This window comes from Plecotus auritus (genome assembly GCF_963455305.1).
Source record: "Plecotus auritus genome assembly, chromosome: X".
In the NCBI taxonomy this organism is placed as follows: domain Eukaryota; kingdom Metazoa; phylum Chordata; class Mammalia; order Chiroptera; family Vespertilionidae; genus Plecotus; species Plecotus auritus.
In genome coordinates, this window is record NC_137784.1 from 59,952,097 (window position 1) to 59,968,846 (window position 16,750).

A 16,750-nucleotide genomic window follows, 5' to 3' on the forward strand; every position below is an offset into this window, starting at 1 on the left:
TAATCAATATTTTTGGATTTTCTTTGTAAACAATCATTGTGTTTTTTAATAGAATTTTATTTATTTACTAGAGGCCTGATGCAAGAAATTCATTCAAGGGGCCTCTGTCTCTGCCTCTGCCTCTACCTTGGCTCCTGCCTGCCATGGCGGCCAGGGGCCTTTGCCTCTGCCTCTGCCTCAGCCCCCGCCCACTGCAGCTTGGTCCGGAAGGATGTCTGGTCTAATTAGCATATTACGCTTTTATTATTATAGATTTTTAGTTTGCATATCTTTTTTGTTTCCTTTTCTTTCTTTTTAATTGTCTTAATGGCTAGATTTCTTGCACATCAATAAATAGTAGAAGTGAAAAGGAATTTCTTTACCATGTCCTCAAATAGAGAAAGAGAGTATTCTGTCTCTCATCTTTAAATATGATGTTGCCTGTGGGTTATATTAAAAATCCCTTTATTAGTGTGAGGCTTGCCCTTGTATTTTTAGTTTGCTGAGTTTTTAATTAAGAAGAGGTGCTAAACTTCTTCATTAATTTTTGTGTATCTATTGAATGGACTATATGAGTAAGCTTAATTTATCAGTTAATATAGTTGATTACATGAATTGATTTTGAATATTGAACCAGTTTAGCTTTCCCAGTATGAATAAAATATTTATATATTTCTTAATTCAAATTTCTAATACTTTTGTGGATTTTTTGCTTCTATATATATGCAGGATATTGGTCTGTAGTTTTCTTTCCTGAAATAGCTTTGTCTAGTTTTGTTATTAGGATAATAACGTCTTCATTAAATGAGTAAGGAAATTGTCACCTTTCTTATATTTTTTAGATGAGGTTGTGTAAAATTTGTCTTATTTTTTCCTTAAGTGCTTGGCAGAATTCAACAATAAAACCACCTGAGACTGGTGTTTTGTTTTTGTTTTTTTCAAAGGTTTCTAACTACAGTTTAAATGTCTCCAATATATATATATGACTGTTGTTATCTATTTTTTAGTGAATTTTAATAGTTTGTGTCTTTCAATAACTTTGTCCATCTTATCTCAGTTGTTGAATTTATGAGCATAGAAATGTTCATAGTATTTTTTTAACTGTTTAATATCTGTGGGATTAGTAGTGATCTCCCTTCACACTTAAGATATTACTTTTTGTATGATCTTTTTTTTCTTTGGTTTGTCTCACTATCAATTGTATTGACTTTTAATAAATAATACTGTTACTAATATAAGTATTTTTATTATTAATTTCATTCAGTACTGTTAGTTTCACCCCCAGATATTTTATATATAATATTTTATTTTCATTAAGTACTATGTGTATATATATATATATAATTCTTGAAACATTCTTTCTTATCCATACATTATTTATATATGTCTTATTTAATAGGAGAATATTTGGGGATTTTCCAGGTGTTCTTCTGTTATTCATTGTGAGTTTAATTCAACTATGATCTAAGAATATACTTTAAGTGATTTCTATTATTTCACATTTGTTAGTCTTTTGTTTCATGACCCAGAATATTCTGCATCTTATTGATAGCTCAAGTCTGTAATATAATATTCCACAAATGCTGTCTTGCTCTAATTTTTAAAAATATATTTTACTGATTTCAGAGAGGCAGGGAGATGGAGAAAAAGATAGAAACATCAATGATGAGAGAGAATCATTGATTGGCTGCCTCCTGCATGCTCCTGACTGGGGATTGAGACTGCAACACAGGAATGTGCCCTGACCAGGAACTGAACTGTGACCTCATGGTTCATAGGTCAATGCTCAACCACTGAGTCACACCAGTTCAGATTTATCTAATTTTGGAGTCATGGTTTAAAAACTCCAAATTTTTCTTTGTGGTCAATTTACTAAACCCCAACCCAATCATGTCTCTTATTAGGGTTTCACTCTCTGGCACCACTAGGCACCCCTCCCAATACCTTTCATTACTTGGAGCCCACTCTTTGAGGCACTAAGCATAAACCTCAATTGATCACCTTAAAAAATTTATACAATCTGGGTCCAGGTACCCGTCTACTACGAACAGCCACTGTGAAAATTATTCAAATTAGCCAATCCACAAGGAGTCTATGAAACCTACTTTACCCCATCCCACTTGCCATATGTAAATTCCCTTCTATAGCTCCAGATTACTGTTACCTTAACCTCACACCAAAGGTGGTTGTCCTGTCTCTTTTTGTCCAAAATCCAAGTGGTGGGAGTATTCAAAAGGAATAATACTAATTAGCTGAAATCTAGGGAATACATATTACCTTAAGATAATCAAGAGACTTATTCCAGGGGATCACCACTTCTTCAGTGTCAGTGTTTACTTATTATTATTTGGGGGAGAACTCTGATTTATCTGTATACTTAAGGTAACCTTATATAGAAGTGGTGATGCATAATTCACTGTTGTCACTAGTAAACTTCATGCTTGCCAGATCCCCAAGCGTGTGGTGAGTCACATCCATGAAGCCAGTTGCCCAATGTTATATTTAAAGGGAACAATGGAATGACTATCCAGTCCCTTGAACTCCACAAAATAAGAGGCAATTTATTCAGTGATACAATTACTCAAGTCATGCAGTACCCTCAGCCAATGTGGATGGGCTCTATTAAAAACTTCTGCATATCAACCTGCTAAAGGTCTGATACTTATAGGTAAGGAAAAAACTATCTTATCTCAGAGGGAGGTAACAATAGCCCTACTTGAGTGAAATACTGACCCCTCAGAGGTGTATTGGAAGACTTTGAAATGAAAGGCAGCTACCTAAGAGGTGGGTACAAAAGCCTCCCTAAAACTTTTCCTCTTAACCACCCATAAGTTGTGAACAGTCATCAATAGGTCAGACACTGAATTGGAAAGCCTCTATTTTACTATCCTATATAATAAAGAGGTAATATACAAATTGACTGTCACCGCCATGTGGTCACAAGATGGCTGCCACAAGATGGCCAGCAGGGGAGGGCAGTTGTGGGTGATCAGGACAGCAGGGGAGGGCAGTTAAGGGTGACCAGGCCAGCAGGGGAAGGCAGTTGGGGGTGACCAGGCCTGCAGGGGGGGACAGTTGGGGGGGACCAGGCCTGCAGGAGAGGGCAGTTGGGGCAACCAGGCCAGCAGGGGAGGGCAGTTAGGGGTGAATGGGCCAGCAGGGGAGGTTAGTTGGGGGTGACTGGGCCAGCAGGGGAGGGCAGTTGGGGGCAACCAGGCCTGCAGGGGAGGGTAGTTAGGGGTGACCAGGCTGGCAGGAAGGGCAGTTAGGGGCAACCAGGCCAGCAGGGGAGGGCAGTTGGGGGCAACCGGGCCCGCAGGGGAGAGTTAGGCATCTATCAGGCTGGAAGGGGAGTTCTGAATTTGTAACTGCGTTCAGGTTCATGCCCATTCAGACTGAAGAGATGGAGTTGTCTATTTTTGAGAAATGGAAGGAATACAGAGGTCAGACACCAGCACAAGCTGAAACCAATGATCTGAATAAAGCCAAATGGCTAGAAATGTATGGGGTTAATATGCATGTGGTCAAGGCTAGAGACGGGAATGACTATAGTTTGGGACTAACCCCAACAGGAGTTCTTGTTTTTGAAGGAGAGACCAAAATTGGCTTATTTTTTTGGCCCAAGATAACCAGATTGGATTTTAAGAAGACTAAGTTAACCCTGGTGGTGGTAGAAGATGATGATCAGGGCAAAGAGCAGGAGCACATGTTTGTCTTTAGATTGGACCATCCAAAAGCGTGCAAACATTTATGGAAATGTGCTGTGGAGCACCATGCCTTCTTCCGCCTCTGAGGCCCTGTGAAAAAGGGTTCTCAGCGATCAAGATTTATCTGACTAGGATCATGATTTAGATATAGTGGGAAAACTGAGTATCAGACCACAAAAACCAATAAAGCAAAAAGATCAACATCCTTTGAAAGAAGGCCAGCAAAAGATATTCATCTCTACAGATGAAAGCAGGTATAGCAAAACCTGAAGAAGTCAGTGTTCACAGTAATGTTTCAACTCAGATTAATGGCTCTCAACAAGCTTGGGGTATGAGATCTACTCTGCTGGTGACTTCTTCCATCCTCTCTGGTCCCATGCTGGTGGAGATAGAGAATCTTCCAAGGATTCCTGGAACAGACCAGCATGACAGGAATTGGCTCTCTGCTGCCAGTGACTGCTGCCAACGTGGTGGAAACCAGGCTAAAACAAGGGCGTTATCCCCACCCCAGCCTGTTCATAGAAACTACACTGACTTTGTCCATGAGCACAATGTGAAGAATGCAGGAGTCCATCATAATGTTCATTTTCCCAGCCATGCAGCCATGACTGGTATATGAGTATTAAGCCTCTTAGGCCTTGGGATTCTGTTGTGCAAGTTGATGGTTTATGTTCTCTGGTGTTTATTGGGGATTGATCACATTAGGAGAATTTGTGAGAAGTTTTTTTATATTGAGTTACTAGTCATGTGGTGATGTTTGTAATGGAATTCTGTGGAAGGAAAAAGGATCTGAAGAAGCTATATGCCATCAATGATAATGACAAATGTTTTTGTGTTGAAAGGGCACGTATATCATTATAATTTTACAAAGGTTTTTCATTATTTTAACATTTTAACATATCACTCATAAGGTGTCCAGGAGAAGGTTTGTGTTTGTGAACAAGCTGCCCATTTTCACCCCACCCTTTGCAATCCAAATAGATTGAAGTTAAAAGAATTGGACACATTAAAGGCACACAGAAGGAAGCATGTTCTGGCACAATATATCAGCCTTTAGTGATATTTTTTCCTAGAATGACCATAACCATGCCTTAATTTCAGTTAAGTGCCCAAAATTTTATACTTTCAATTAGTGTTTTTATTTAAAACACTCATTTTTAGTAAACGCAGGTATTTTAAATTACTGAAAGGTCTAGAAATCACATAAGTAATGTGAATCATGTAGAGAAATAAATCTGAATGGTTACTTCTGCATTATTAACTACTTAAACAATGATTAACTGAATAGTTCTATTAGTACTGAATGGTGGTACAAAATGGAAAATTTATTTACTTTTGTCTTTTCAAACTTCTCTTTTAACTCATGTATCTGAAAGATTTCCCAGGTTTGCAATAGTTATATAATCTCACCCTCTACAACCTTAAAAATAAAATTCTGAAGCCAAAACTTAAAAAAAGACACACCATAATCATCAATTTATGCAAAAAGGCGTTTGACAAAATCCAACACCCATTTGTAATAAAAATGCTCAGCAAAGTGGGAATAGAGGGATCATACCTCAACATAATAAAAGCCTTAGACGACAAACCCACAGCCAACATCATACTCAAGGGGCAAAAACTAAAACCACTTCACCTAAGAACAGGGACAACACAGTGATGACCACTTTCACCACTAATGTTCAACAAAGTACTGGAAATGCTAGTCATAGCAATTAGAAAAGAAGAAGAAATAAAAGGTATCCAAATTGGGAAAAAAAGATGTAAAGCTGTCCTTATTTGCAGATGACATGATATTGTACATAAAAAACCCAAAAGACTCCATCAAAAAACTATTATACTTAATAAATGAATTCGACAATGTAGCAGGATACAAAATTAATGCCAAGAAATCTATGGCATTTCTATACACCAATAGTAAACTTACAGAAAGAGAGACTAAAAAGGCAATCCCATTTACCATCGCACCAAAAAAATTAAGATACCTAGGAATAAACTTAACTAAGGAGGTAAAAGACCTATACGTGGAAAACTACAGGACACTGCAAAAAGAGATAGAGGAAGACGTAAACAGATGGAAGAACATACCATGTTCATGGATTGGGAGAATCAACATCATTAAAATGTCCATACTACCCAAAGCAATCTATAGATTCAATGCACTACCCATTAAAATACCAATGGCATATTTCACAGAACTAGAAAGAACTCTCCAAAAATTCATCTGGAATAAAAAAGGACCCCGAATAGCCACAGCAATCCTGAGATCTAGAACAAAGTAGGTGGGATCTCAATACCATATTTCAAGCTGTATTACAAAGCCACTGTTCTCAAAACAGCCTGGTACTGGCACAAGAACAGACATATAGACCAATGGAATAGAATAGAGAACCCACATATCAACCCAAACCACTATGCTCAATTAATATTTGACAAAGGAGGCATAAACATACAATGGAGTCAAGACAGTCTCTTCAATAAATGGTGTTGGGAAAATTGGACAGATACATGCAAAAAAATGAAACTAGATCACCAACTTACACCATACACAAAAATAAACTCAAAATGGATCAAGGACTTAAATGTAAGACGGGAAACCATAAAAATACTAGAGGAATCCACAGTCAGAGAAATCTCAGACATATGCTGAAGCAATTTCTTCCCCGATACCGCTCCTAGGTCAATGGAAACTAAAGAGAAAATAAACAAATGGGACTACATCAAAATAAAAAGCTTTTGTACAGCAAAAGAAACCATCAACAAAACAACAAGAAAGCCCACTGTATTGGAGAACATATTTGCAAATGTTATCACTCATAAAGTTTTAATCTCCAACATCTACAGGGAATTTATACAACTTAATAAAAGGAAGGTAAATGATCCAATAAAAAAAATGGGCAACGGACCTAAATAGAAACTTTTCAAAAGAAGACAGAAGGAAGGCCAAGAGACATATGAAAACATGCTCCAAGTCACTAATTATCCGAGAGATGCAAATCAAAACAACAATGAGCAAATCTCACACCTGTCAGAATGGCGATCATCAATAAACAACAAGTGCTGGCAAGGATGCGGAGAAAAATGAACCCTCATGCACTGCTGGTGGGAATGCAGACTGGTGCAGCCACTGTGGAGAACTGTATGGAGTTTCCTCAAAAAACTAAAAATGGAACTCCCATTTGACCCAGTAATCCCACTTCTAGGAATATATCCCAAGAAACTAGAAACACGAATTAGAAAGGATATATGCAACCCTATGTTCATAGCAGCACAATTCACCATAGCTAAGATTTGGAAACAGCCCAAATGCCCATCAGCAGATGAGTGTATTAGAAAACTATGGTACATCTACACAGTGGAATACTACGCTGATATAAAAAAGAAGGAATTCTTACCATTTGTAGCAGCATGGATGGAAATGGAGAGCATTATGCTAAGTGAAATAAGCCAGGCAATGAAAGAAAAATACCACATGATCTCACTCATTTATGGAAAATAAAGATCATTATAACCTGATGAACAAAAAGATAGCTACAGAGGCAGTAGAACACTGAACAGACTGTCAAATTACAGTGGGAAGGCTGGGGAGTGTTGGGGAGGGGGGGGAAAGAGATCAACCAAAAGACTTGTATGCATGCATATAAGCACAACCAATGCACAGAAGACACTGGGGGGTGGGATGCGGGCATGGGACAGGAGGTAGGGGAGGCTGGGGGAAGGTCAATGGGGAAAAAAAGGAGATATATGTAATATTTTAAACAATAGAATAATATTTTTAAAAATAATTTTTTACTGTTTAATAAAGAGCAGCTAATGACTATAATCATTGAATAAAAAAAGGTTTATAAAGAAGTCATATGGTATAAACCTAATTTTATAAAACATAAGTGTTACTATATACACATGCACACACATACATAAAAATGACTGGAATGAATATACCAAAAATGTAATTGAAAGGTAATGCTCATTGGTCGGATTACAAATAATTTTGGAATTTTTTCTTTATTATTTTTCTTAAGTTACAAATATCTTGTAATTAATAGATATATAATTTTAAAATAATAATTCACTTAAAGGATAGGTTTAATATATTTTAATGGAGCCTTTGTTGGCAATAGTATTCCTGTTCCAAGATCTGAACACTTGATAAATTAGGAATGAAAAGAAGTATCAGAATCTTTTTTTTTTCTTAATTCTTTTACAACATGTGGAGAAAAGCAGACATCTGAAGTTGGGAAACAACTAAATATAAGTGAATATATTATTAAATTCATGTTAACAAACAACCTCTTTTTCTTGGCAAATATTTATTTTCAAAGTCATAAACAGTTGTTCTTCTTATGAGGCTCAGTCGGGGAGAGTTAAATTGAAAGGGAAATGATGACAATTGACAATTCCATGAGGTAGAAGTAGGATTTTGAGACCACACTGAGGGGAATCTGATGAAACAGAGTTGAAAGGGGCCAGCTTGTGTTTTCCAGAGACGTTGTTCTGGACTATGCCAAGACCTCAAAAATACTTCAGCCAAATAGGACAGTAAAACCCAGTGGAGTGTATCAATTGGACAGGCTGGCAGGCCAGATACCAAAGGGCAAGAGAAAAAAGCAGCAACCTTCAGAGCTGATCACAGAGGGGAGATAGGTATGTGAAGCAACAAAAAGAAGGGAAGTGAAACTTATAATGCAAGAAGGATGGGGAAAGTCAAAGTGGGCAGACAGCATGCAGCTGAGCTAAGCGAGTGGCAACAAGCACTCACGAAAGAGGATAGATACATTCCAAGAAAGTTGCATGCTGGAAACCGATCATTGTCTCACTAATTAGAAAGGTGTGGACAAGGAACCTTGGAAGGCTGGTCAACCTTGAAGCTCTGAAAGGTCAGAGCCAACCACTCCCTATCTAATTGAGACAATGGTAATTGAGGCAACTTCCCCATCTTGTAATCATGTAAATCCTTACTGATATGATAATCCGATTATTACCTGCTTAAGGGCTATGGGTGTTTCCCAAAGCTGCTTAAGGGTAATGGGTGTATCCCATAGCCTCAATAAAAGGGATAGCAAGGCCAGAACCTGTGGTAGTCTTCCCACTAGAGGTGGGCTCCCGCCTGGCCCCCCATTTTCCCAAATTAATACTTTTCCAAGTCTCTTTTCATTTGTGTGCGGCCTTCTCCAGAACCTGAACCCTGAACTGGAACCCTGAACCACGAGGGACGTGAAAAGGGTTCCCACATCTGGCGCCCAACGTGGGGCTTCTGGAGGAGAAGGTATTTTTCGCTTAAGAGCGAAAGAAAAAAAAAAAAATTACACCGAGAAAAGATGTGGAAATTCACCAGAAAAAGGTGAGGGAAATTCACCGAGAAAAGGTGAGGGAAATTCACCGCATGCAAAGCCCACGGACTAGCTGCAGAGTCGAGAACTGTAAGTAGGGTGGGAACGTCTTTTTCAGCCAGGCTAATGGGGAAGAATTAGGTTATAAAATAATGTGGCTTCTTGTTCAAATTAAAATCTTAATTGGTATTTGGAATTTAAAATCTGTAATAAGAAATGAAACTCCACTGCTGAAACCGCCTCTGGTGTGGAGAAATTCAAAGGTGGCAGGAGAGGGCAGGGCTATCTGCTCTCCCGCAATGAGATTACTTAAGGTTTTGTTTAAAAATTATAAAAGAACTTGCAGGGAAATGCAAATCTTGGCCAAATTGGGTGCTAGTTATTACTTCGGAAAGTGAAAAAGAAAGAAAAAATTTAAGATCTGTCTATCTTTTAGGCATGAAAAGAAATTTGGCCAGATCTGTTGCTGAAACTTCCCCAGAAATAAGCAGGATGTGGGGGAAGGGAGACAAGTGGAGATCCAATATGGAAGCCCACTCTCCCAGTATGCTAATTTAAAGTTTCCTTTCTCGCCATGAAAAAGTCTTAAAAATTTAGAAATGTGTCTGGAATTTCTGTGCTCATGGGGAGAGAACCTAGCTGTAAGACAGAATGTGCGCATGGTCCGATTTCGGACATTTAGATTGTCTTCAGGTGGAATCTCTCTGCAAAAGCTATAGAAAATGAGAAACCCAGAACTGGTTCTTTTTTCCTAAGAAAAATGGCGAAAAAGTCTTCTCGAAAGAAATTCAAGCTAATTCCAGCAACAGTAGTTTTTACAATGCTAATGAACCTTGTTAAAAAAGTTAACTTTTAAGGCCTACGAGAAAATAAGTAAATTTGTCTCTGTTATAGAATTTATCCAAAGTGAATGCTTGAAAATAATTATAATTGACTCTAGAATCTCAAAGAAATTGTTGAAATATAGATAAATAATGTATTAATTATAAAGAGCTAAGTAGCCCAGGTAACTGGCTACGCCCTTTGTTAATGGAGGAAGGGGTAGACGCCCTTCCCCCAGCAGACAGGTAATCTAGTTTCCTGCCAGGAACCATCTTTGAAAAATGTGGTAATTTACATTAGAATAAACCAAACCGGGTTTTACAGAGCTACTGGCAAATAAAAAGTAAAGTTTAAATTTGCCTCATAAAAAACCTAGAGGACAGAATTGAATCTATTAATTGATTATGTCTTGTATTTTTTCTTAAAAATGTAAAGTGTTATTAATCTAGGAAATACTAAATATATTTGACTTGCCAGCTTTAAAAGTTCAAAGTGCAAATTAAATTGGGAGAAATTATACAGTTGTGGTAATTAAATGTCTAAAGTATAAGAACTTATTTTTGAGAAAATAAAATGTTGTGTTTTCTCTAATAATTAGGAATTCAAAATAAGTTGCTTATTATTGGTCTAATTAAAAAAGAGGATTAATTCAAATTTTTCTATGCAAAAACTAGTTTAAAATCTAATTGATATCTTAAGATAATTATAAAAAGTATTATAATCTTTAAATCATATATGGATATATATATATATTTGATGGGTTTTTTTCCATGTTAAAATTTCAAGGCTTTAACAGAGATGATTCTTGGAAAACTCCAAGGGCCCAGAGTAATACAAGAAATTTATTCTCTCTTCTTAAAGGAAATCTTTTTAAATTTAACAGATCTAATATACTTGAAATTGCATGGAAAGCCTTATCAAATAAAAATTAATAAATATATTTTAAATGTTATGAAGGTTTTGTCCTCTAAGAAGGGCAAAATGAAGTAACTAAATATTTCTTATAATCTAACAGCAGAATTTAAAATGACAAAAAGAGCCCTCAGCCGCCTGCATTCTTAATTAAGCTAAGAGGCGGGGCAACATTTGCTGCTTGTGAATCAGACATAAACATTTACTAAATTTGCTTTGCTTTCTAAATGAAGATACCTACTTTAATTACTTAAATAAATTAGCTTTTTAAATTATAATCAAGGTTTTCAGCTAAATGAAAAGCCAATATTTTTATAAACAATACTAATAAAGACCAGAAACAGCTAGTGAGATTTTTGTTTGTCTGCAATATAAATTTGACTGTCTTTTAAAAGAACAGATTAGACAGCCGCCATGATGGCCACATGGCTTGCTGGTCTCCTTGGAAGCCATAGGGGCCAACCCTTTCCTTTGGAATAAGCCAATGTCTTTGTAAGCAATTTGATTAAGTATTCTAAGAAAGTTACTGAAGGCTTCCCATGATCCCTCTGTATATGCAAATTAGCTAATGGGGATACTCTTAAAAAAAATAAAATAAAATTCCAGCTTAATAGAAAGGGAGAAATTTGAAAATTTTGAAATCTCTTTCACTGGTATTTACAGGATATACTGAGGATTGTTATTAAAATATTAAATCTAATCTGTACTAGTGGTCACCATAACCTTAAGAGAAATTGTTTCATGTGACAAAGATTTTTAAATGAAACTCTCTGTGGCCTGAAAATTATTTTGGAAGGAAATAAAGAGGTTTCCTTCAAATATCGTAAGGATTGTAATTGATAACCAATGCATTAGACCTCAGAAGGTGGACATAAGAAAAGATTGTCTTAAAACTTTAAATGACTTTCAGAAATTATTAGGGGACATTAACTGGTTAACACCTTATCTGAAGATCTCTACAAGAGAAATGACAAACTTATTTAATTTACTTAGAGGTGACGCTAATCTTTCCTCTCCCCGAACATTAACAGATGAAGCTAGGAATGAGTTGCTAAGGGTTGAGCAGGCAATTTCCTCAGCCCAAGTAGCACGGGTATAGCCCGAATTACCTTTATTGGGACAAATTAACCCTACTGCAAATAGTCCCACTGGAGTCATCTTTCAAAATAAAAATTCTGCCATTATTGAATGGGTCCACCTAGGGCATCAATCCTCTAAAACTATGGTTACTTATGTAGAACTATTGCCCCAATTAATATTTCAAATTAGAAAACGTTGTAAACAGCTTAGAGGGGAAGAGCCCCAGTGTATCTATCTCCCCCTCACTGGGAAGCAATTATAAATGTTATTTCAGACTGATATAAATTGGCAAATTGGGTTAAGTGGATATTCATGGGAACTTAGCTGTCATCTATTAAAAGATAAATTACTACAATTTTTATATAATACCTCCATCATCATACCAAAAAATACTAGGCAGGAACCTATTCCTGGAGCTTTAACTGTCTTTACTGATGGATCATCAAATGGGAAAGCTGCCTATCATACAATAAATTCAGACCGAGTCATACTGACCAGTCATACTTCTGTACAAAGAATTGAATTAGAAGCCATTAAGGCTGCATTGCAGGATTTCCAAGAACCTCTTAATATTGTCTCTGATTCCTTTTATGCTGCAAACTTAGTGAATAGAATTGAAACTGCCCGGTTGAAATGGCTTAGTGACCAAAGTTTATTTTTACTATTCAAACAAGTTCAGCAGATTGTACAACAGAGACAATATCCTTTTTACATCACCCATATCAGGGCTCATAGTGTCTTACCTGGTCCTTTAACAAAAGGAAATGCACAGGCTGATAAACTGGTTGCTTTATTAAAAGAAGCCTTAGAATCTCATCAGCTTTTACATCAGCCTGCCAAAATGTTGTCTAAACAATTCTCAATCACTGGACAACAGGCAAAACAGATTATTAAGGAATGTCCAACTTGCATGTTACATCTACCTCAAGGGCTTAACACAGGAGTCAACCCTAGAGGTTTGCTAAGAGACCATATCTGGCAAATGGATATAACGCATTATAATTCCTTTGGACACCTTGGGGCATTACATGTCTCTGTAGATACCTTTTCAAAAGTCCTATGGGCTACTGCATCTACAGGAGAAACAGCAAAACAGGTTATTAATCATTGCCTAGCTGCTTTTGCTGTCATGGGAATTCCAAAAATTATTAAAACTGATAATGGGCCTGCTTACACGAGCTGTCAATTCTAGGAATTTTGTAAAAGGTGGAAAATTCAGCATATTACAGGAATACCATATAATTCCCAAGGACAGGCCATTATTGAACGACGGCATCAGTGGCTAAAATCCCAACTTAAAAAACAAAAGGGGGGATGATGGAGAAATCACCTGCGGGTAGGCTGCACCAAGCCTTAATTACTTTAAATTTTTTCACTTGTTATGCTGATGGAATGACACCTATGGAGCTGCATTGGTGTCAGAACAAAACAAAAGAAAATGGTCTAGTTAAACGGAAGGATCCAGAATCTGGTTTATGGAAGGGACCTGATCCATTATTAACCTTTGGCAGAGGGTATGCTTGTATATTTCCAGAGAATTTTTCCAAACCCCTGTGGATTCCTGCTAGAAATATTAAACTGCAACAGGGATCCAAGAGAGAAACTAGCCAGACTGAGGACCTTGCGCCTGGAGCCACACCATGCAGCTGCAGACAATCAACGACCTCAGCCACAGAGAGCAGCGACTCCAAGCAATCCACTGAAGATGAGGAGCAGGAGGAAGACGAGCTGGACAACAAACAGCCCGGAGACCACCTGGAGCATGGTAAAGAAGACGGTACAGACTCCTGAGAACGTCTTTGTTGCCATGCTAGTAGTGATCAGCTGTACGGTAATATTACCTGGGAAAATGGGCAAAAATGGGGAAGTATTTTTGACTTATGTTCCTGACCCTTCATGGGTAAGAACCCTTATGTGGGCTGATCCCCGCCTAATGTAGTCATCAATAATACCAAACACCTTGGTTCACCCAGGAGGAACATGAGTGGGGCAAGGAAGTATAATTACACAGGTGTCGCCACCCAGCTTCCCTTTTTGTATGACACAAAATCAAACCACTGCTCCTTTGTGTGTAAAATTAAAGAGAGGCCTCTGGCTTGCATGGCCACCAAAGGAGGGGAGCAAAAGCAAAAACACGTCTACTATCATTACTTGCTCCTGGGAGAGGTGCAGAAAATGTAACTAGACCTTGTCTGTACAAAGAAAAATTGACAGCCAGTTTGAAATTGAATTGCCATGGCCTAGAGCAAAGAATATCCTTACATGATATTATTCTACAATGTTATCATAATTTTTGATATTTTACAACAGCATGTTGTACAATTGTTCCAAACAAACTTACAAACTAATTCTTTGAATGATTGGCAGTAATATAAAGAACATGAAAGGATTTAATCCCTTCCAGAAAGGAATTGAGGCCTCCCTGGGAAGGCACTTGAGCATTCTATACTGGCAGCTGTTGCCTGAACTTTCTGTTTATGCTGAAGTTGACACCTCGTGATGGCTGGTACCATGTATCTGTCTCAGGCCCAATGGCGTGAGCTGGGCCCTCTCTGGAGAAGAAACCTGGGTTCCCCAAGATATGTGATCAGTTCTGGGGCCCCGCCAGCAGGCAAGGGGATCCCAAGGCAGGCGCTGGGCGTGGAGGCCACGGGGGCATAGACTACCAAGGAGACAGAAATGAACCCTGCTTGGCCCCGGAGGATGGCTGGTTAGCCAGAGACGGGTAAGATTCCTCAAGGAAGGAACAACCTAAGACAGGCACAGTCGCAGAGGGGCCATCAGGAGAGAACTTGGGGGTTAACAGAGGTGGGGCATAGACCCTCATCCCCCTAACCTTGCAGGGGCCTGAATCCTAGCCCCTTCTGAGGGAGGTCTCCTGCCCCATGGCTGCTTCGCACTTCCCACGCCCAGCTCAGATCGGGAACCAGGGAACAGAAAGTGACTTGGACCAGCTCAGATTGGGGCCTAGGCAACAGACAGAGACTTGACTGACAGCAGCTGCCCTATATCTAAATCCAACTTAGCATCGGGAATGCTCAGGGCCTACTCAAGAATGCAAATAATCCTTTCCACTAATATTTACAGGGTAAACTAAGATTGTTAGAATATTAAATTTGACAATAAAAAAATAGTCAAGTTTTCAGATTAATTTAAATTGGCTAATTGAAATAAGTGAATATTCAAAAAAATTTAATTGTACTGGACAAAAAGTTGTTCCTAAAGTATTAACTAAAATTTCTATTGGTAGTTCATCTCATGGTAAAATTCCTGAACATGCAATGAACCTAAAGCAGTCATATTTTTGTGCAAAAAATTAAAATTTAAAGTTATCAAGACTGCATTATAAAATTTCTAAAAGCCTCAATCAAAAAAAAAAAGGGGGGGATAGTGGAAAAATAGCATGTAAGGAAAAATATCTTGTAAGTAAATTACATCTAGAAAAATTTTTACTTTGAAAATTAATTTTCATTTGTTATGCTAACAGCAAGACACCCATGAAAAACACACATGGTGTCAAAATAAGCCAAAGGAAAATTAGTTGGGCAAAAATAAAAAGGATCCCAAGTCAAATTTATAGAAAATACACCTTTATTAACTTTTGGTCGAGAATATGTTTGTATATTTTCAGAAAACAACTCCAAGACCATGTGGATTCCTGCAACAGAGAGGAATTGTGACAGGTCTGCTCCAACCACGAAGACAAGATGAGAAACAGTCCAGAGATGGAAGATGCTGACGAAGGCTCGCCATGCTAGCAGTCAGCAGCTGTGCGTCGCTGCAGGTTGCCTAGGACCAAACCAGAGAGGGTCGGACCTGCACTGCCACCATCCAGATATCATTGCTGACATATACACATAAGGAACTGTTTGACATTGAACCTGGGACTCAAACATTTTTGTTCTCATACATTTTATTCCTAGTCTGCAAATGCAAGATTTTCTTTTAAGGAAAGAAACGGGGGAGATGCTGGAAACCGATCATTGTCTCACTAATTAGAAAGGTGTGGACAAGGAACCTTGGAAGGCTGGTCAACCTTGAAGCTCTGAAAGGTCAGAGCCAACCACTCCCTATCTAATTGAGACAATGGTAATTGAGGCAACTTCCCCATCTTGTAATCATGTAAATCCTTACTGATATGATAATCCGATTATTACCTGCTTAAGGGCTATGGGTGTTTCCCAAAGCTGCTTAAGGGTAATGGGTGTATCCCATAGCCTCAATAAAAGGGATAGCAAGGCCAGAGCCTAGCGGTAGTCCTCCCACTAGAGGTGGGCTCCCGCCTGGCCCCCCATTTTCCCAAATTAATACTTTTCCAAGTCTCTTTTCATTTGTGTGCGGCCTTCTCCAGAACCTGAACCCTGAACTGGAACCCTGAACCACGCGGGACGTGAAAAGGGTTCCCACAGTTGCATTTTCAAACTCAATTCCTGACCCTCCCCCCAAAAAAATTGGCTCCAACAGAGGATTTTTAAGACAATGAAATTATTTTGTATGACACTATAATGGTGGCTACATGGCATTATACATTTGTCAAAGCTCATAGAATGGACTTTGGATGATAATGATGTGTCATTGTAGATTCATCAGTTTTAATAAATGTATCACTCTGGTGGGGGATGTCATAATGACAGACCCTGGGGGTAGAGGGCAGTATATGGGAAGTCTCTGTACTTCCCACTCAATTTTGCTGTGAACCTAACTGATGTAAAAAATAAAGTCTGTTATTTTTTTAAATTAAATGTATTGGGCTGACATTGGTTAATAATGTTATTTTTAAAACTTTATTGTTTGGTTCCAAAAAGCTACATCAACTTAGCTCCCACCCTTTCTAAAAGTTTTACCCTTAAAATAAGTAGATGTGAATGACAGAAGCAGCTGGTTTAGGCTCACTGGCATTGTAGACAAAGAATCAATCAG

General features: G+C 38.0%; 1 pseudogene across 1 annotated transcript; it reads left to right on the forward strand.

The window, feature by feature from the left end:
* Window positions 1-2,383: 2,383 nt before the first annotated feature.
* LOC308240138 (band 4.1-like protein 5) lies at window positions 2,384-4,305 on the forward strand (annotated as a pseudogene). Its single transcript has 2 exons — window positions 2,384-2,442; window positions 3,358-4,305. The product of its transcript is annotated as a band 4.1-like protein 5 (transcript).
* Window positions 4,306-16,750: the final 12,445 nt, after the last annotated feature.